The 22268-nt window shown below is 46.1% G+C and overlaps 1 protein-coding gene and 3 long non-coding RNA genes across 4 annotated transcripts in view; 2 read left to right on the top strand and 2 right to left on the bottom strand.

Moving 5' to 3' along the window:
• LOC140419064 (uncharacterized) overlaps positions 1-22268 on the bottom strand; it is a 205732-nt gene that overhangs the window by 84377 nt on the left and 99087 nt on the right. The window lies entirely within an intron of this gene.
• LOC140419059 (uncharacterized) lies at positions 160-3225 on the bottom strand. Its single transcript, XR_011945506.1, has 2 exons — positions 3175-3225; positions 160-2353 (listed from the first exon to the last, which is right to left on the bottom strand). It is a non-coding gene; the product is annotated as an uncharacterized lncRNA (long non-coding RNA).
• Positions 2991-14858, top strand: LOC140419058 (uncharacterized). Its single transcript, XR_011945505.1, has 2 exons — positions 2991-3078; positions 13055-14858. It is a non-coding gene; the product is annotated as an uncharacterized lncRNA (long non-coding RNA).
• LOC140419056 (uncharacterized) lies at positions 17873-21612 on the top strand. The gene is made up of 2 exons (XR_011945503.1): positions 17873-18281; positions 19426-21612. It is a non-coding gene; the product is annotated as an uncharacterized lncRNA (long non-coding RNA).

Raw genomic sequence — 22268 nt, 5'->3', positions numbered from 1 at the left:
TTTTTCTCATCCCACTCATACTCATGAAGAAGGAGCTTTTAAAGATTGAGTCACAGTAACTGTCACCTTGTTCAAAATCAAACTAAACTCACTGTCTTTACCAAGGAGATAGGTGCTATCTGTAAAGTCTCAGGCAAGCGACCACTCGGAAGCGATGACTGTAGAAAAGTTTAGATTTATTCCTCTTACTATTTACATCTTCTACTCACCAAAGGGTGTCCCGCGTCTACCCACAGCTGGGTCAGGATATTTATGTTCCAGCAGTCTGAGGAAAACGTGTGGCAGCTCCCCCTCCCCTCACTCAGGTGAGGCCACAGGGACTCTGAGGTTGCAGATCCCTGGGCCTTCTGTAGGGTTAGAACACTACCCAGGCCATGGAGACAGGCTAGGAAACCCTGTCCCTTGATCAGTTCAAAATTGAGGAAGTGTTGAAGTGAGAATGTAAATTACAGCAGCGCTGGCAATAATCTCTGAGTCATTCCTGGAGGTGCCAGAGGACTGGAGAATTGCAAATGTTATGCACTTGTTCAAAAAGGACAGTTCCAGCAATTACAGCCCAGTTAGTTTTGAATATCCTGGGAAAGGAGTTCACTAAAATCAGCAACAACCCAGCCTCTTGTGCGGTTTTGGTTTCTGTTTCTCTTCCTGCACAATAAAACCCTGAGCTCATGTTTACAATGATCCACTTCCCAAACAGAGATCTGAGGCTTCATTAATTTCAGCCCAAAGTGTAACCACAGGAAGAGGAGGCTTTGCAAACATCCCATCCTTAATGATGAGATTCAGTACAGATCCAGTACATCAGGCCAAAAAACTGGCTCTTGTGTTTAGTGGTCCCGGGAGTGTTCCCAATACCTTCCCTGGATCCTAGGGTTCGGAAACACTCTGGAAGGTGTGGGGAGCTGGGGCCTGTCCATGGGAGTAACTGAATGTATGAGAACTGGATTAAAAAGGAGAAAAGACCCGAAAATGGAGCAGTTGGGAACAGGATACCAATTAGTTTCCTCTTATCCTCGAGAAATTACTGGCCCTGCTGTGTGTCTGAAAAAACATAAATTCATTTGACACAGATCAGAATATTAAACTGCAGCAAACAGTTTTTGTTTGTGAACTCTCTGGTGTCTTAAGAGGTGGGACGAGTGGATGAATGTCTTCCCACAGTCAGAGCAAAGAAACGGCCTTGCCCCAGTGTGAACTCGCTGGTGTGTCAGAAGATTGGATGGATGAATGAATCCCTTCCCACACGTGGAGCAGGTGAATGACCTCTCCCCAGTGTGAACTCGCTGGTGTTTCTGGAGGCTGGATGACAGGGTGAATCCGTTCCCACACACAGTACACCTGAATGGCCTCTCCTCATTGTGAACTCGCTGGTGTGTTTGTTAGCAGATCAGTTGAGGTTTTGTAAATCTTCTCACATTCAGAACATTTGAAAAGTCTTTTATCCGTGTGAACCAGTTGGTGTTTAGCAAGGTGGGATGATCGTGAGAATCCCTTCCCCCATACAGAGCAGGTGAATGGCCTCTCCCCATTGTGGACTCTCTGGTGTATCAGCAATTCACTTGTGGTTTTATAACTCTTCTCACATTCAGTACATTTGAAAGGTCTGTTATCCGTGTGAACCAGTCGGTGTGTCATGAGGTAGGATGATCGGGTGAATCCTTTCCCACACACAGAGCAGATGAATGGCCTCTCCCCAGTGTGAGTACGTTCATGTTCAATGAGTGTCTGTGATCGTATGAACCGCTTCGCACAGTGAGAGCAACTGAATTGTCTCTCGGTGGGAACAACCTGGTGCGTAACCAAGTCCTTGGAGCTTTTAGAGTTGTTATCACAGCCTGAGGGCTTAAAGAGCCTCTCGTCAATGTGAGCAGGTAGGATGACTGAATGAATCCCTTCCCACATATGGAGCAGATGAATGGCCTCTCCCCAGTGTGACTACGTCGATGATTTTCAAGCAGGGATGGATAATTGAATCCCTTTCCACAGTCCCCACATTTCCACGGTTTCTCCATGGCGTCAGTGTTGTTGTGTCTCTCCAGGATAGGTGATCAGTTGAAGTCTTGTCCACACACAGAACATGTGTAGTTTCTCCTCACTTTTAATGGTGTGATATTGTTTCTGGCTGTCTTAACTGGTTACAGCTCTTTCCACAGTCAGTTCACTGGGACACTCACTCAGGTGCTTTTCCAGTCACACTGATATTTGAAATCTTTTCCCATGAACAGAACAGAGAAACATTTCTCCTTCCACATTTTTCGATGTTATTCAGATTCTGATGTAGCGAGTGATTCTGTTAGATCTCTGCGATGTTTTATTTGAGTTTCCCACTTGCAAAATTTCCTCTTCTAATACCCTGTAAGTTTACAAACATCATCACTGTACAGTATATTAGAAATTCAGAACAGACAATTCCAGTTTCTATGGAGTAACCTCTGACCTCTTGTTACCCCAAATATGTGGGGCAAACAAACTGAAAGACGACAAAATTAGCAACAAAAGCAAAGGAAGCTTCCGAACTCAACCAGAACGTTGTTTCCAGTGTCTTGGAGTTCTTCTGTAGCCTGAAGTTCCCAACAGTTGTGGAAGGTAGCAAGCGTACCAGTGGACACCACTGCTCCCTTTCCAGACAGGCTGTCAGGCAGTGTGACAGCCACCGAACCTCCATAGGGACTGCAAATTCAGCTCCAACAAATTTGTGTTAACCAGGTCCAAGAACAGGTCTAGGAGAAGTACTTCTGATTTACCCAGCCTCTTCCAAGGATTCGGAGCCAAGTGTAAGCAAAGTTGAAGAGCAACCCCTTCTGGAAACTATACAGAGGCTGCAACCTCTCACATTGAACAGAAACATGGCTCCATGCACTCTTCTGCACTGCAGCCTGGGGATGAGTGAAGTTGTTAAACAATCTGTGACCCAGTCTCTAGTATTCCCCGAGCACTAGGACCCGGGCGGGAATAGAGAACCCGAAGCCCACCAACCACCCGCGCATGCGCACCGATTCAATTGAATCAAGATGGCGACCGTCAAGCCGGGCCTGTTCCCGGGAAAACGACTCCAAGCTGCAAACGCAGGACTTCCAGGTACGTATTCCTGGTTTAGGGCTTTCACCCGGTGTTTAGACACTCTCCCCATCCAGACCCGGCTCCATCGCTTCCTCCAGGTTTGCGCTTCCTTACCCGCTGCCCATGAGACAAAGAACCGTCTCTCTCTCTCTCGCAGGCGCCATCACACACTGCGCATGCTCCAATTCCGCTAGATATTACGCCTGCGCATTGCTGTCCTGCGGTGCAGATAGGGAACATTCACCACCGCGGGGAATGCTGGGTATAGAGTCCGCCATCGATAATCCCAATTACGTGATTAGTGATTTTTGTTTGTTACGTTGTGAAAGTTGGGGCTGGTGGGACAACCAATAAAATTCGGAATATAATCATAGGTAAATCCAAGTGAGCAGACCCTCAATTATCAACCAGAAAGAAAAGTAGTGGAAATTAATGAAACACCAGCCATCCAAGTATGGAAAATAGATATATAATGAGGGAAATCAATTTATGTATCTTTAATGAACATCGAAAAGCAAAGAGGAAGATTAAAGATCTTTAAACACCTCACACACTGGGCAAGAAATGTCTTGAAACTCAAAACAGGAGCTTCAGGAAATCAATACTGACCTTGGGTAGAGTGCTCTTTCCAAGAGCCGGTGCAGACTCGATGGGCTGAATTGCCTCCTTCTGCGATGTAAATTCTATGAAAACCCTGACAAATATGAAACTACTAGGTTGATGGAAGACATTTTTAAATTACAAATCGTTTACCAGGGATGCACACTCACTCACTTAACTTGCGAATTCAGGTTCCAGCCCTCAAGTCTGGCAACAGACCTTACTGCTCCCTTGCCCCTCCGGCCTCTGAGCACCTCTTGCTGCTGTTTCCCAGGACAATCAGTGTCTACTCTCCAACATTACTCTGTCAAATGGAGTTCAGAGGCTCAGAGGAAAAAAAAGAATGAGGACATGGATCTGAATTTGGAAATACAGTTAAAGAAACATGATTCCATTTGTAAACTGAAGTATTTTCATTGAAATTCAAAGTACTTGATTGCAATTAACACATTCATTTTGCCTGACACTTGTGGGCAATGGGAGTAAATTATGCTCATTATTTTATATCAATCTACTTTTCTATGATTTTGACACATAATCTTTCTTTTTTATCACATTTAAATGGTGGACTTTGAGCTGAAAAATCATCAACGCAGTCACAATGGTGAGAAGCCGTTCAGTTGTACTGAATGTGGGAAAGCATTTACACATTCATCCACCCTGGTGACACACCAGCAAGTTCACACTGGGGAGAGGCCATTCACCTGTTCCGTGTGTGGGAAGAGATGCATGTTTTTATCTGGGCTGCGGAGATACCAGCAAGTTCACAATGACAAGAGATGGTTTCATTGCTCTGACTGTGATAGGAGCTTTAAATGTCTGTATGGGCTGAGGGAGCACCAGCACATTCACACTGGTTACTCACCATTCAGCTGCTCTCACCGCACAAAGAGCTTCAGCAGATCGTCCAGCCTGTTGATACATCAGCGACTTCACACTGGGGAGAGGACATTCACTTGTCATGTGTGTGAGAAGGGATTCATTAATTCATCCAATCTGCTGATACACCGGCGAGTTCACGCTGGGGAGAGATCTTTTAAATGCCCAGACTGTGGGAAGAGCTAACAAAGTTCCGGAGACCTGGTGCACCATCAACGTGTTCACACTGATGAGAGACCGTTCAGGGGCTCTCACTGCGGGGCTGGGTTCAGGCGATCATCTGACCTCAGTGTACATCAGCGAGTTCACACTGGGGCGAAGCCGTTTTCCTGTTCCGAATGGGGAAAGGGATTTGTTCGTTCGTGCAACCTGTGGAGGCACCTGCAAGTTCACAGCGGAGAGAGGCTGTTCACCTGATCTGTGTGTGGGAAGAGATTCACTCATTCATCCACTCTGCTGACACACCAACAAGTTCACAAGTGACTGCAGGGGTTGGATTCTGCTGTTATTCCTCCTGTTAATCATGTCCAGAACTGAACCATGTTCATTATGACCATTGGGATCTGTTTCTGAAGATTTGAATAAACTCCAGCCCAGTTAAAATTATTCAGATTCTGGATAACTGTCAAATCAGCTTTATCTTAAACACAAAGATAAAAGCAAATTACTGCAGACGCTGGAACCTGAAACAAAAACAGAAAATACAGGACAATCTCAGCAGGTCTCTCCAAGATGCTCTCCACAGAGGCTGCCAGACCACCTGAGATTGTCCAGTATTATCTGTTTTGTATTAAACACAGTGTGAGTGTGTTATGTCTTTTTAAATATGTGAAGACAAGTTAGTTCCTTTCAAAAAGTTCTCTGTTGTTTCACAACAACTAGTGTGTGCACAACAAGATCCGAACAGCAAGGAGACAAGCGACCGATTGATCCAGTTTTCTGGTGGTGTCAGTTAAAACATGAATGCTGGTCCCACTGGACCAGGAAATCTCCCCTGTGGACAGTGTGTGGAGCTGCTGAGCTCTCCCAAGCTGAAAGTGGAGCTGATTGAGCTGTTGCGCCTGCAGTGAACCATGAAGAACCGCTGCCTGGGATCTTTCCTCTTCATTCAGACTCCCAGCTGAAGCTGTTTCTGCAGTAAAATAGTTAACAAAACAAACAAAGAACAAAGAAATGTACAGCACAGGAACAGGCCCTTCGGCCCTCCAAGCCCGTGCCGACCATGCTGCCCGACTAAACTACAATCTTCTACACTTCCTGGGTCCGTATCCCTCTATTCCCATCCTATTCATGTATTTGTCAAGATGCCCCTTAAATGTCACTATCGCCCCTGCTTCCACCACCTCCTCCGGTAGCGAGTTCCAGGCACACACTACCCTCTGCGTAAAAAACTTGCCTCATACCTCTACTCTAAACCTTGCCCCTCTCACCTTAAACCTATGCCCCCTAGTAATTGACCCCTCTACACTGGGGAAAAACCTCTGACTATCCACTCTGTCTATGCCCCTCATAATTTTGTAGACCTCTATCAGGTCTCCCCTCAACCTCCTTCGTTCCAGTGAGAACAAACCGAGTTTATTCAACCGCTCCTCATAGCTAATGCCCTCCATACCAGGCAACATTCTGGTAAATCTCTTCTGCACCCTCTCTAAAGCCTCCACATCCTTCTGGTAGTGTGGCGACCAGAATTGAACACTATACTCCAAGTGTGGCCTAACTAAGATTCTATACAGCTGCAACATGACTTGCCAATTCTTATACTCAATGCCCCGGCCAATGAAGGCAAGCATGCCGTATGCCTTCTTGACTACCTTCTCCACCTGTGTTGCCCCTTTCAATGACCTGTGGACCTGTACTCCTAGATCTCTTTGACTTTCAATACTCTTGAGGGTTCTACCATTCACTGTATATTCCCTACCTGCATTAGACCTTCCAAAATGCATTACCTCACATTTGTCCGGATTAAACCCCATCTGCCATCTCTCCGCCCAAGTCTCCAAACAATCTAAATCCTGCTGTATCCTCTGACAGTCCTCATCGCTATCCGCAATTCCACCAACCTTTGTGTCGTCTGCAAACTTACTAATCAGACCAGTTACATTTTCCTCCAAATCATTTATATATACTACAAAGAGCAAAGGTCCCAGCACTGATCCCTGTGGAACACCACTGGTCACAGCCCTCCAATTAGAAAGGCATCCTTCCATTGCTACTCTCTGCCTTCTATGACCTAGCCAGTTCTGTATCCACCTTGCCAGCTCACCCTTGATCCCGTGTGACTTCACCTTTTGTACTAGTCTACCATGAGGGACCTTGTCAAAGGCCTTACTGAAGTCCATATAGACAACATCCACTGCCCTACCTGCATCAATCATCTTAGTGACCTCCTCGAAAAACTCTGTCAAGTTAGTGAGACACGACCTTCCCTTCACAAAACCGTGCTGTCTCTCACTAATACGTCCATTTGCTTCCAAATGGGAGTAGATCCTGTCTCGAAGAATTCTCTCCAGTAATTTCCCTACCACTGAAGTAAGGCTCACCGGCCTGTAGTTCCCGGGATTATCCTTGCTACCCTTCTTAAATAGAGGAACAACATGGGCTATTCTCCAGTCCTCCGAGACATCCCCTGAAGACAGTGAGGATCCAAAGATTTCTGTCAAGGCCTCAGCAATTTCCTCTCCAGCCTCCTTCAGTATTCTGGGGTAGATCCCATCAGGCCCTGGGGACTTATCTACCTTAATATTTTTTAAGACACCCAACACATTGTCTTTTTGGATCTCAATGTGACCCAGGCTATCTACACACCCTTCTCCAGACTCAACATCTACCAATTTCTTCTCTTTGGTGAATACTGATGCAAAGTATTCATTTAGTACCTCGCCCATTTCTTCTGGCTCCACACATAGATTCCCTTGCCTATCCTTCAGTGGGCCAACCCTTTCCCTGGCCACCCTCTTGCTTTTTATGTACGTGTAAAAAGCCTTGTGATTTTCCTTAACCCTATTTGCCAATGACTTTTCATGACCCCTTCTAGCCCTCCTGACTCCTTGCTTAAGTTCCTTCCTACTTTCCTTATATTCCACGCAGGCTTCGTCTGTTCCCAGCCTTTTAGCCCTGACAAGTGCCTCCTTTTTCTTTTTGACGAGGCCTACAATATCTCTCGTTATCCAAGGTTCCCGAAAATTGCCGTATTTATCCTTATTCCTCACAGGAACATGCCGGTCCTGAATTCCTTTCAACTGCCACTTGAAAGCCTCCCACATGTCAGCTGTCGATTTGCCCTCAAACATCCGCCCCCAATCTATGTTCTTCAGTTCCTGCCTAATATTGTTATAATTAGCCTTCCCCCAATTTAGCACATTCATCCTAGGACCACTCTTATCCTTGTCCACCAGTACTTTAAAACTTACTGAATTGTGGTCACTGTTACCGAAATGCTCCCCTACTGAAACTTCTACCACCTGGCCGGGCTCATTCCCCAATACCAGGTCCAGTACCGCCCCTCCCCTAGTTGGACTGTCGACATATTGTTTTAAGAAGCCCTCCTGGATGCCCCTTACAAACTCCGCCCCGTCTAAGCCCCTGGCACTAAGTGAGTCCCAGTCAATATTGGGGAAGTTGAAGTCTCCCATCACCACAACCCTGTTGTTTTTACTCTTTTCCAAAATCTGTCTACCTATCTACTCCTCTATCTCCCGCTGGCTGTTGGGAGGCCTGTAGTAAACCCCCAACATTGTGACTGCACCCTTCTTATTCCTGATCTCTACCCATATAGCCTCACTGCCCTCTGAGGTGTCCTCCCACAGTACAGCTGTGATATTCTCCCGAACCAGTAGCGGAACTCTGCCTCCCCTTTTACATCCCCCTCTATCCCGCCTGAAACATCTAAATCCTGGAACGTTTAGCTGCCAATCCTGCCCTTCCCTCAACCAGGTCTCTGTAATGGCAACAACATCATAGTTCCAAGTACTAATCCAAGCTCTAAGTTCATCTGCCTTACCCGTAATACTTCTTGCATTAAAACATATGCACTTCAGGCCACCAGACCCGCTGTGTTCATCAACTTCTCCCTGTCTGCTCTGCCTCAGAGCCCCACTGTCCCTATTCCCTAGTTCTCCCTCAATGCTCTCACCTTCTGACCTATTGCTCCCATGCCCACCCCCCTGCCATACTAGTTTAAACCCTCCCGTGTGACACTAGCAAACCTCGCGGCCAGGATATTTATGCCTCTCCGGTTTAGATGCAACCCGTCCTTACATAGGTCACACCTGCCCCGGAAGAGCTCCCAGTGGTCCAGATAACGGAAACCCTCCCTCCTACACCAGCTGTTTAGCCACGTGTTTAGCTGCTCTATCTTCCTGTTTCTAGCCTCACTGGCACGTGGCACAGGGAGTAATCCCGAGATTACAACCCTCGAGGTCCTGTCTTTTAACTTTCTGCCTAGCTCCCTGAACTCCTGCTGCAGGGCCTCATGCCCCTTCCTGCCTATGTCGTTAGTACCAATATGTACAACGACCTCTGCCTGTTTGCCCTCCCCCTTCAGGATGCCCTCTACCCGTTCGGAGACATCCTGGACCCTGGCACCAGGGAGGCAACATACCATCCTGGAGTCTCTTTCACGTCCACAGAAGTGCCTATCTGTGCCCCTGACTATAGAGTCCCCTATTACTATTACTCTTCTGCGCTTTGACCCTCCCTTCTGAACATCAGAGCCAGCCGTGGTGCCACTGCTCTGGCTGCTGCTGTTTTCCCCTGATAGGCTATTCCCCCCGACAGTATCCAAAGGGGTATACCTGTTCGAGAGGGGGACAACCACAGGGGATTCCTGCACTGACTGCCTGCCCTTTCTGGTGGTCACCCATTTCTCTGCCTGCACCTTGGGTGTGACCACATTTACATAACTGCGATCTATGACGCTTTCCGCCACCTGCATGCTCCTAAGTGCATCCAATTGCTGCTCCAACCGAACCATGCGGTCTGTGAGGAGCTCCAGTTGGGTGCACTTTCTGCAGATGAAGCCATCCGGGACGCTGGAAGCCTCCCGGACCTGCCACATCTCATAGTCAGAGCACTGCACCCCTCTAACTGACATTGCGTCAATTAATTAAAATTAAAAATTAAAAAAAAAAAATATATATATATTTTTTTAAATTTCAAAGTTACTGTTAACTATCTGTTTCCTAGCACTAGATTTCTAATAGAAATGCGAAAGCTAAATATAGTACTCTCCGATTCTGGCTTAGATATCCCTCTAAATTATAATTAAGTAATTATGTTTAATTAGTTACCAATGCTTAATTTTTTTAATTTAGTGTAGATTCCCAACCAGCCACTCAGGCCACAGCTTTTCTGTGATGTCACTTCAGTTTCCCCCCGACACACACAATTTGTAAAAGGTATAAAAGTAAAAATGAGTAAAAATCACTTACTTACCTTCTTACCCTCTGAGTGTCTTAGATGTTCTCAGGTTCTCTCCCTGACAGAGACTGCTCCTCCACCTCCGAACGGCTCCCAAAACTAGGCCGCAATCTTTTAAAATCTCCGCTCCGACTCGCAGCTCCTGCGCTTTTAAAATCTCCCGCGCTGTTTTCAGAGTCCCGGCTCACTCAGCTCCCGCGCTGTTTTCAGAGTCCCGGCTCACTCACCTCTCGCGCTGTTTTCAGAGTCCCGGCTCACTCACCTCCCGCGCTGTTTTCAGAGTCCCGGCTCACTCACCTCCCGCGCTGTTTTCAGAGTCCCGGCTCACTCACCTCCCGCGCTGTTTTCAGAGTCCCGGCTCACTCACCTCCCGCGCTGTTTTCAGAGTCCCGGCTCACTCACCTCCCGCGCTGTTTTCAGAGTCCCGGCTCACTCACCTCCCGCGCTGTTTTCAGAGTACCGGCTCACTCAGCTCCCGCGCTGTTTTCTTTGAACTTTGAATATCAATCCCAATTTAATCTTTGGTTCAAAATCTATAACTTTTTAAACAATGTGCAGTGTTACAGGGAGAAGGCAGGAGAACGGCACTGGGTGAAAGGCTCATTCAGAAAGACAGTGCAGACACGAGGGACCGAATGGCCTCCTTCTGCACTGTAACAGTCTGTGATTCTGTTGAGCTCATGTAGAACCTTTCACACCTTCAGAATATCCAATATGGTTCACAGCCAATGATGGATTCTGGAAGGAATAATGAGGAGAGGCAGTATAAACTAAACAGTAGAATTTTAAACAGAGCAGGAACAGAGTGGCCTGAAGTTTATGGACACAAATGTTAGAAGGTGGCAGGACAAGTTGATGAGGTGTCAAAAATGCACAAACGATCCTTGTTATCATTGAAATGGGCAGGAGTACAGGGAAGCTATGGGAAACGTTTATTAAACGTTTGGGCCTTAGCTGGATCTCGTGACCAGCTGTGGGCAGCACAATTTAGAAAGGAGGCCAATGTCTTCGAGAGGGAGCAGGGGAGATTCACCAGAATGGTACCAAGGTTGAGGGATTTCAGTTTTGTAGAGAGACTGGAGAAGTTGAGATTTCCTTTCTTACACAGAGAAGGTTCGAGGAAAATTTATTGCTGGTGATCAAAATGATGAGAGGTTTCTGCAGGTAGATCGGAAGAAAACGTTTCCACTGTTAGGAGAGTCAGTAAACTCTGGAATTCCTTCGCTAACTATCCCCACCTCATTTTCCTCCTTTGGATACTCCTTAATTCCTACTTCTTTGACCAGCCTTTGGTCACATCTGCTCTATTGTATCCTTTCATTGCTCAGTGTTAAATGATGATTGATAGCGTCTCCCATGAAATGTTTTGGGATGTCAGACAAAATATCCAGGCTTGGGCTAACTAGTGCCAAGTAACACACAAGTGTCAGGCAATGACCATCTCCAATAAGAGACAATCTAACCATCGCCCCTTGACATGCAATGGCATTACCATCACTGAATCCCCCACTGTCAACATCGCGGGGGTGGGTGACCATTGATCTGAAACTAAACTGGAATAGCCATATAAATAGTGTGGCTACAAGAGCAGGTCAGAAGCTAGGGATTCTGCATGGAATAACTCACTTCCTCACTCCCCAAAGCCTGTCCACCATCTACAAGGTACAAGTCAGGAGTGTGATGGACTGCTCACCACTTACCTGGATGAGTGCAGCTCCAACCACACTCAAGAAGCTCAACACCATCCAGGATAAGGCAGCACACTTGATTGGCATGCCTTCCACAAACATTCACTCCCTCCACCACTGACGCACGGTAGTAGCAGTGGGTGTACCATCTACAAGATGCACTGCGGGAAATCACCAAGACTCCTTGGGCAGCACCTTCCAAACCAATGACATGACTATCTAGAAGAACATAATCAGCAGATACCCTGACATCAAGAACACACCAGACACTCACCGCACACACTGACTGACACACCCACACAAACAGACACACACACTCAGGCATGCAGTCACTACCATCTAGAGGGACAGGAGCAGCAGATATATTTTTTAAAATTCAATTTTTACAAGATGTGGTCGTCACTGGCTCGGCCAGGATTTATTACCCATTCTTAGTTTCCCTTCAGACGGTGATGGTGAGTTGCCTTCTTGAACCGCTGCTGTCCTTGAGGTGTAGGTACACCCGCTGTGCTGTCAGGGAGGTAGTTCCAGGATGTTGCCCCAGAGACAGTGAAGGAGCGGTGATATATTTCAATATCAGGCCACTGAATGACTTGGTGAACCTCCAGGTGATGGGGTTCCCGGTGTCCGTTGCTCATGTCCTTCCAGATGGTAGTGGTTGTGGGTTTGGAAGATGCTGTCTCAGGAACCTTGGTGAGTTACTGCAGTGTATCTTGTAGATGGTACACACAGCTGATTGATCAGGAGCTGGTTTAGCACACTGGGCTAAATTGCTGGCTTTTAAAGCAGACCAAGGCAGGCCATATTCGGTACATATGACAATAAATCAATCAGTCAAATGAACATGAAATGCAATGAAATGAAAATCGCTTATTGTCACAAGTAGGCTTCAATGAAGTTACTGTGAAAAGCCCCTAGTCGCCACATTCCGGCACCTGTTCGGGGAGGCTGGTAGGGAATTGAACCATGCTGCTGGCCTGCCTTGGCCTGCTTTTAAAGCCAGCAATTTAGCCCAGTGTGACTGTGACAGATTTATTGTCATATGTACCGAAGTACAGTGAAAAGTATTTTTCTGTGGCCAAGGGAACATACACAGTACGTACACAGTAGACAAAAAGGATAATTGACAAAGAAAATAATTGATTTTATTGTCAGTCTTCAGACAGGAGCTGGAGAACTGAACCCAGACAGAGGAGAGGGAGGGAGAAAACTGGGAGTGGAGGAAAGAAATGGTGCAGATGGTGAGATGGGTTTGGATTTCAGCCCAGGGAGAAGGGAGAGTGTGTGGAACGGGGTTAACAGCTTTGGGGGAACGAGAGAGGAAAAAATGTTCCAGAGAAACTAGAATTGTCTGTTCAGAATTTATATGCTGCACTGACAGTGATGGCTTTTGTAAATTCCTTTTACAGGATATTGGAAAGGAGGATTTACAGATGTGAGACTGAAACCAAACATCATCTGACAGTCACTCAATTCATCAGGACCTGAAAATCCTCAGACTTTGAATGTTGAAGGAGAAACGATTGTCTCTTCTGTCTGTGAGAAACAATTTTAAACATCAGTGTGACTGGAAAGATATCAAGACAAACACACCCGAGCGAGAGTGTTCCAGTGAACTGACCGAGGAAAGAGCTTTAACCAGTTACACAGCCTGAAGAAACATCACGACCTTCACAGTGAGGAGAAACCATACACGTGTCCTGTACGTGGAGAAGACTTCAACCGATCATCCACCTTGGAGAGACACAAGGACACAGGCGCCATGGAGAAACCATGGAAATGTGAGGACTGTGGGAAGGGATTCAGTTACCCTTCCCTGCTGGAAAACCATCGGCAGTCACACTGGGGAGAGGCCATTCACCTGCTCTGTGTGTGGGGAGAGATCAATTCAGTCACCTGGCCTTGGTCTCACTAGCGGATTCACACTGAGGAAAAGCTATTCATCTGCCCCTCCTGTGGAAAGAGGTTCAGGCATTCTTCAGCACTCACTATACATCAACGCACTCACACTGGGGAGAGGCCGTTCGTCTGCTCCGACTGTGGGAAGGGATTCACTCAGTCATTCCACCTGCTGTCACACCAGCGTATTCATAGAGGTGAGCGGCCATTCACCTGCTCTGTGTGTGGGAAGGGATTCACTGGATCATCCCACTTGCTGTCACACCAGCGAGTTCACATGAAGGAGAAACCATTCAGCTCCACTTCCTGTGGAAAGAGTTTCAGACAGGCATCCTCCCTCATTGCACAGCAGCGGCTCCATACTGGGGAAAGACCGTTTACTTGCTTTGTGTGTGGGAAGGGATTCACAGTTTTACCCACCCTTCTGAGACACCAGCAAATTCACACTGAAGAGAAACCATTTGGCTGCACCTCCTATGGAAAGAGTTTCAGGCAGTCATCCAACCTCACTGCTCACCAACACACTCACACTGCGGAGAGATCATTCACATGCTCCGTGTGTGGGAAGGGATTCAATTGGTCGTCACTGCTCACCAGCGTGTTCACACTGGGGATAAACCGTTTACCTGCTCAGTGTGTGGGAAGGGATTCACAAAGTCTTTCAACTTGCTGACACACCAACGCACTCACACTAAGAGACAATTCAAATGCTGTGTGTGTGTGGGAAGGGATTCACTCAGTCACGATGCCTCCAGCAAGTTCATAAATGACTGTAGGGGTTGGATTCTGCTGTTGTTTAGTATTGACAGTCTGACAATATTTTGTTCCTGCTGATGTTAACCCCTATAACTGCTGGAACTCAATATGCTGAAAATGGCATTTATTGTGGGGGCTACAGTGTCTATTTTTAAAAGCACCATCTGTGATCTTTCCCCTTAATCCAGGAACTCTCAGCAGAAACCTGTTTAGAATAAATTTCTGAACTTTTGCTTCAATTCTAAATCAATTTTTGGAGCATAATCTACAATTGAGTGTCTGAAAGATCCAACTGCAGTGCTTAATATATATGTTTTTCAATGGCTCTTCTTGAGATTTTCTCGAGAGATGCTCTCTGATTTTCAGGAGTTAATTTTTGGTTTCCAGGGTCTCCTTTTCCACTCTCACTGACTCCTTTATTAAGTGATGTAGTCACGCAATCACATTACCGTCAACATTTGTGTTGAGTATTTTTTGAGTTTACTTATTTTCGTACAGAAGATAGCACAAATACCAAAGACTGTGTACATATTAAATGTTTTAAATTGAAAGCAATAAGATGTTTTGGTTAATTTATTTAAAAAGGAAACACCCTTAACTTACTCCATTTCCAAAATGAGAATTCAAACTATCTGACACAATGAAACTCAACAGATGCCGAGTGTTTATTGGATCAGACGGTGAAGCAGGAAAAAACTCACCAATTCTGATCTTTATTATGTGGATTTACATTCAAAACCCATCGATAACCTCACTGCACCCACTGAGATCAGCTCAGACCGGGGGTTTTGTTTGTTGTCTGTGAGCGTTCAATTGCAAATAACAGCAGTGAAGAATGAAACCTGGATCACAACTTCTAATTTGACAGATGTGATTAGTGAGTAAGTTCACAGCAGAGATTACGCCAATTCCTGAGCTGTGCATCCCACCTCCTGAGATGTATAAAAATAATGAAATATTGCTCAGCAGAAGGGAAAGCTCTACGTGTCTGCGTCTCCTTCCAAAGCTCACACTGCTGTGAAACCCTCTAGTTGTGTCCCAGGGAGACACGGTTCCTCCACACAGCACTGACTCAGGCAGCACGTCAGCCAGCTTCTTTCCTCAAAATGGACGACAAAGCTGTTCCTCCAATCACAGATTCTGTCTCTGCAGAAGCAACAACATTGGGAGAGACAGAATCTGTGATTGGAAGAGCTTGTTCCTCACAGATTCTGTTGCTCCCATATACAGGGGCAGGTATTCTTCCAGTGGATTCTCCCATGATAGAACTTTCGTGGTCCTTTTGAGGATGAATTCATGATTCACACCTGGTTCTGAAATACTATCACTCTAGGTGTAAGGCTTCGTGGGATAAAACATGGATCTACATCTTGTCACCTAACACAAATTCATATCGTCACCTGAGTCCCAGATTTAAATGTGATTGTCCAATACAGAAAATATATATAAATTCACACCGTTAAATCTGATTCACAAGGTACAGGAGATACTTTGTGTTGTTCACAATGACGGCATTATCAACCTTCTCCCTAACCTGGCCTAATCCTTCTGCTGACCAGGGAGACTCCTTGTTCTAATGGGGACATTCACGTCTGCCCAGTTATCCCTTTAAGCCCTTGAATTGTTTGTGAATCGTGTCACATGTAGACCTGACTGGGTAAGGATGGCTGATTTCCTTCCCAAAAGGGCATTAAGAGAACCAGATGCGTTTTTATGACATTTGATCCATGCTCACAATATTTTTATTGAATTAAATTCAGCCGTGGTAGGATTCAAACTCAGGTACCATTATAATAAAAACAGCTGATTTGTGGCATTAACTCAGCGGGTCTGGCAGTATCTGTGGAGAGAGAAAAATAATAAACATTGAGTCTCCTTCGGTAATTTCTGATTTTATTAGATTTCCAGCATCTGCTGTATCTTGCTTTTATTATTTTTTTTTCAAAAAATATACTTTATTCATAAAATCGATCATAAACATTACAGAACATTGAATTGTCTTGACTGTACATTTCCATCAGAGTTACACATTCCCTTGACTTTCTTCCATTCAATTTTGATAACCTTCCACAGATATCGCTCTTTACGTTACAATTCCTTCTTAAACATTTACATTGTCATGTTTCTTTTACGCATTGGAGTGTTAATCACGAAATCATTACCCTGGCTGTCTGGATTGCTTGTCCACTGCCTCCCTGGGAAGGCTGCTCCTTAAGAATCTGCTGCCCTTGTCCTTCCAGGTGATGGTGACCAGGGTTTGGAAGCTCCTATCTGGTGAGTTCCCACACTTCAGTAACAAATGTTGAAATGTTTGCTCCACACCCACAGGGTTTCATCTGTTTAAAGCCACAAACAAAGGCCCAGTTTTCTCCTGGATTTTGAGACAAATTAGCTTTCAAAATAATGCAGAGTCTCAGCCAATGAGGGAGGTCTGGGCTCAGCCCCGCCCCTCATTCACTCTGATTGGTTGGAGGACCAGTCGCTCCCGCTCAGTCCTCCACCCCGCCCATCTTCCTATTGGTCGAGAAGTGCCGTCAATCACTCCCCGGTCATTGTGGTCTGGCGCATGGGCAATGCTGTTGCTGGATTTTAGTAAGAAGTCTTACAACACCAGGTTAAAGTCCAACAGGTTTGTTTCAAACACTAGCTTCCAGAGCACTGCCCCTTCCTCATGTGAATGAAGAGGTATGTTCCAGAAACATATATATAGACAAATTCAAAGATGCAAGACAATGCTTGGAATGCGAGCATTTGCAGTTAATTAAGCGTTTATAGATCCAGAGATAGGGGTAACCCCAGGTTAAATAGGTGTGAATTGTCTCAAGCCAGGACAGTTGGTAGGATTTCGCAAGCCCAGTCCAAATGGTGGGGGGTGAATGTAATGCGACATGAATCCCAGGTCGCGGTTGAGGCCGCACTCGTGTGCGGAACTTGGCTATAAGTTTCTGCTCGGCGATTCTGCGTTGTCGCGCGTCCTGAAGGCCGCTTTCGAGAACGCTTACCCGGAGATCAGAGGCTGAATGCCTTTGACTGCTGAAGTGTTCCCTGAGTGGAAGGGAACATTCCTGCCTGGTGATTGTCACGCAATGTCCGTTCATTCGTTGTCGCAGCGTCTGCATGGTCTCGCCAATGTACCACGCTTCGGGACATCCTTTCCTGCAGCGTATGAGGTAGACAACGTTGGCCGAGTCGCACGAGTATGTACCGCGTACCTGGTGGGTGGTGTTCTCACGTGTAATGGTGGTATACATGTCGATGATCTGGCAATTGCGTCTTGCAGAGATTGCCATGGCAGGGTTGTGTGGTGTCGTGGTTGCTGTTCTGAAGGCTGGGTAGTTTGCTGCAATGGTTTGTTTGAGGTTGCACGGTTGTTTGAAGGCAAGTAGTGGGGGTGTGGGAATGACCTAGGCAAGATATTCATCTTCATCGATGACGTGTTGAAGGCTACGAAGAAGATGTCGTAGTTTCTCGGTCCAGGAAAGTACTGGACGACGAAGGGTACTCTGTCGGTTGTGTCCCATGTTTGTCTTCTGAGGAGGTTGGTGCGTTTTTTTGCTCACTGCATGCGCAGCCTATTCCTATTCCTCTGGCGTGAAGAGGGGACATTCACTGCCGCGGGGAATGCTGGGTAAACACCCGGCATCGAAAATACTAAAACCAAAGAAAATGCTGGAAAATCTCAGCAGGTCTGGCAGCATCTGGAGGGAGAGAAAAGAGCTGACGTTTCGAGTCCAGGTGACCTTTTGTCAAAGCTGGAAATACTAATCAAAAATACTAATTAGTTAGTCGTGATCTTTTTTGCTGTGATGTGGATATTGGGAGAAAATGGGAAATTTATAAAATTAGGAACCAAGTAATAAACCCATGTGCACAGACCCTTCATTATCCATCAGAAAGATGGAGTGATGATGTGGAGATGCCGGCGTGGGACTGGAGTGAGCACAGTAAGAAGTCTCACAACACCTGGTTAAAGTCCAACAGGTTTGTTTCAAACGCTAGCTTTCGGAGCACTGCTCCTTCCTCAGGTGACTATACAGGGGCTATATAACTGGTTTTGCTCAGTGGGCTAGATAGCTGGTTTGTGATGCAAAATAAGGCCAACAGCGTGGGTTCAATTCCTGTAAGATGGAGTGATAATTGGTGGAGAATTTCAAATGCCCCAAAGTTTTCCAAAACAGCAGCAATGACAGAGTCCAATGCAAACGCAGAAGGTGGGGTGACTGAGTGAAGCATTTTGGTGATACAATGGTAAGCACTATTGCCTCACAGTGCCAGAGACTCAAATTCAATTCCGGCATTGGGTGACTGTGTGGAATTTGCACTTTATCCCCATGTCTGCGTGCCTTGCCTCTGGGTGCTCTGGTTTGCTCCCACAGTCCAAAGATGTGCAGGTTAGGTGGACTGGCAATGCTAAATTGTCCCTTTGTCCAGGGATGTCAATTTATCTGGGGTTACGGGGATAGGGCAGGGAAGTGGGCCTAGGTAGTGTGCTCTTGCAGAGGGCAGGTGCAGACTTGATGGGTCGAGTAGCCTCCTTCTGCACTATAGGAATTCTTGGTTCTATTGCACCAAGTTACTGTCAGGATTGTATTTGCGTGGATATTCCAGGTCAGTTTTAAAAATGCATTCATGGGAGGTGGGTGCGGCTGGTTCAGCCAGCATTTATTGCCAATCCCTGGTTGCCCTTGAGATGTTGCTGGTGAGTTGCCTTCTTGAACTGCTGCAGTCAATGTTGTGTAGGAACACTCACGGTGTTGTTAGGGAGGGAATTCGGGATTTTCCTGGAGGAATGGCAATATATCTCCTTGTCAGGGTGGTGAGTGGTTTGGAGGGAAATTTCCAGGTGGTGTTTTTTCCCCCAAGTGTCTGCTGCCCTTATCCTTTTCGGTGGCAGTGGGCTTGGATTTTATTTTATTGCAGGTTTTATATAGATTTTCAAAATAAAATCTTTGGAAGTATGTTAGTGAACATTTGAAACAATTCCAGCAACTTTGTTATCCACTTCACCTTAGTTCCAACCCCACAATTTACCAGATATGTTCAGCTCAATTTCACAACTTACCTTTGTGTTTTTGTGGCTTGTCTCTCATGTTTCCCTCTTTCTGTTTTCAATTCATTTTTGAAGGTATTAGAAGATGAGAAATTACAGACAATCGTAAATCAAAGATCAGGTCAAGATCTGACTCAGTCATTCGATTCTCCAGGATCTGAATATCATCAGCTTTTGAACATGGAAGGAAAAAGCACCGTTCACCATGGGGTAAAACTGCATATGTGTTCTGTGTGTGGACAAGGTTTCAACCGTTCATTTGGCCTGACGAGATACAAGCACAGTCACACCGGGGAAAGACCGTATAAATGTGAAGACTGTGGGAGAGGATTCCATTATCCAGTTGACCTGGAAAGTCACCGGCGCACTCACACTGGAGAGAGATGTTTCACCTGCTGAGTGTGTGGGAAGGGATTCACTCAGTGGGCTGGCCTGTTGATACACCAGCGTATTCATAACAGGGAGAGGCAGTTCACCTGCTCCGTGTGGGGGAAGGGATTTACTCAATCAGCTGGCCTGTTGATACCAGTGCATTCACAGCAGGGCGATATAGTTCACCTGCTCCGAATGTGGAAAGGGATTTACTCAGTCATCGGCCCTGCTGATACATTGGCACATTCACACAGGGGAGAGGCCGTTCACCTGCTCTGTGTGTGGGAAGGGAAGCACTGATTTCTCTGCCCTGCAGTCACACCAGCGAGTTCACACCAACAAGAGAGAGTTTAAATGCTCTGATTGTGGAAAGAGTTTTATAAGTCCACGCACACTGAGGGAGCACCACTACATTCACACCGATTCCACACCGTTCAGCTGCTCTCACTGCCAGAAGGGGTACAGGACATCTTTCCACCTTGTGGCACATGAGAACATTCACACTGGGGACAGGCCGTTCACCTGCTCTGAATGTGGGAAGGGATTTAATCGGTCATCCAACCTGCAGAAACACCAACATGTTCACGGTGAAGAGAGACCGTTTAAATGCCCCGATTGCGGGAAGTGCTATAAAAGTTCTGAGGAACTGCAGCACCATCAGCGTGTTCACTCTGACGAGAGACCGTTCAGGTGCTCTCACTACGGGACTGGGTTCAGGAGAACAGGCGACCTCACTGTACACCAGCGAATTCACACTGGGGAGAGGCCGTTCACCTGCCATGTGTGTGGGAAGGGATTCAGTTGTTTATCCCATCTCACTGCACACCAGCATGTTCACATGACTGAGAAACCGTTTAAATGTCCTGACTGTGAGAAGAGCTTTAAAAGCAGAAAACTTCTGCTTATACAGCAGCGTAATCACTCTGGAGACAGACCATTCACCTGCACAGTGTGGGAAAGGATTTACCCGGTCATCCACTCTGCTGAGGCCAGCAGGTTCACAGCGAAGAGAAGCCAGTCACTTGTTCCATGTGCCGGAAGGGATTTACCCGGTCATACAACCTGCTGAGACACCAGCGAGTTCACCAGTGATTACAGGGGTGTGATTCTGCTGTTATTGCTGCTGTTAATCACATCCAGGACTGTTTATTCTGATAGTTGGAGTTTATTTCTGATGTAAAGCAGCCCTATTGGACTTGGTGTGTGCCCCACAGCATTTCTCATTCATGTGTGAATAGAACATCATCTCCGCAAACCTTGTTTTAAATTTGCATTGAACTGAACATGAACAATAAACAGATCTCAGTCCAATCCTGCAGCTGCATATTGACAGGGGAAAGTCTGTTCTGTAACTTGAGGATAAGGCCGTGTATGCTCTGAATGTTTGTAATCATTAGGTTTAAGCTATGTGATAGACACCTAACTTATCAGACATTGAAGGAATTACTCTGAAAGTAAACTCACCGATTTCTCACCTCAGACTCTGGTCCTGCTGTAATGAACACTCAGCATCCATTAGTGCTGATTTACAGTGAATTACTGAATATCCTGTGGGATCTTTGTTTTGTGAAATATCTCTGCCCATTAGTGCTGAACTGCTGGATAAATCTGATTATATTTCAACATGATTTGGATTTAGTTCAAAGTGCAGGTTAGCTGGGATTGGCTGTGCTAAATTGCCCCTTAGTGTCCAAAGATGTGCAGGTTGGGTGGGGTTACAGGGATAGGGCAGGGGAGTGGGCCCAGGTAGGGTGCTGTTTCGGAGCATCGGTACAGACTCAATGGGCTGAATGGCCTCCTTCTGCAATGTAGGGATTCTATGACAAGAAAGGGTATGTGAGCCCAGATAAATGGGTAATTTGTAACCAATAAACAATGTTTATGTCCTGACTTGTAGTCTGGCGTCTTTGTGATTTGTGAAGATTTAATTCACTCACTCAGCAGCTTGAGGGGAACCAGACTGAGTTTTTAAAAAATGAATTTAGAGTACCCAATTTTCCAATTAAGGGGCAATTTCGCCTGTTCAATCCACCTGCCCTGCACATCTTTGGGTTGTGGGGATGAAACCCACGCAAACACGGGGAGAATATGCAAACTCCACACAGACAGTGACCCAGAGCCCGGATCGAACCTGGGACCTCAACACCGTGAGGCAGAAGTGCTAACCACTGTGCTGCCCTCAGATTGAGGTTTAACGAACATAATGAGCAGGAAGAGGCCTTTCGGTCGTTCGAGCCTGTCCTACTATTCTTTTATTTGTCTAGGGGATGTGTGTATCACTGGCTAGCATTTATTGCCCATTCCTGATTGCCCTTGAATTGATTTGCCAGTTCAGAAGTCATTTCTGTGGGTCTGGAGTCACGTAGACCAGACCAGGTAAGGGTGACATATTTACTTCCCTCAAGGGCATCAGATAGGTTTTTACAACATTTGATAATGGTTTTCATGGTCATCAAAAGATTTTAATTTGAGATTTTTATTGAATTCAAATCTGACCATCTGCCATGGTGGGATTCGAACCCAGATCCCAGGAGCAGTCCCCTGGG

This window comes from Scyliorhinus torazame, chromosome 5 (assembly GCF_047496885.1).
Source record: "Scyliorhinus torazame isolate Kashiwa2021f chromosome 5, sScyTor2.1, whole genome shotgun sequence".
NCBI classification, from domain to species: domain Eukaryota; kingdom Metazoa; phylum Chordata; class Chondrichthyes; order Carcharhiniformes; family Scyliorhinidae; genus Scyliorhinus; species Scyliorhinus torazame.
The sequence above is the reverse complement of the archived record's forward strand: the minus strand, read 5'-3'. Positions and strand labels throughout refer to the sequence as shown.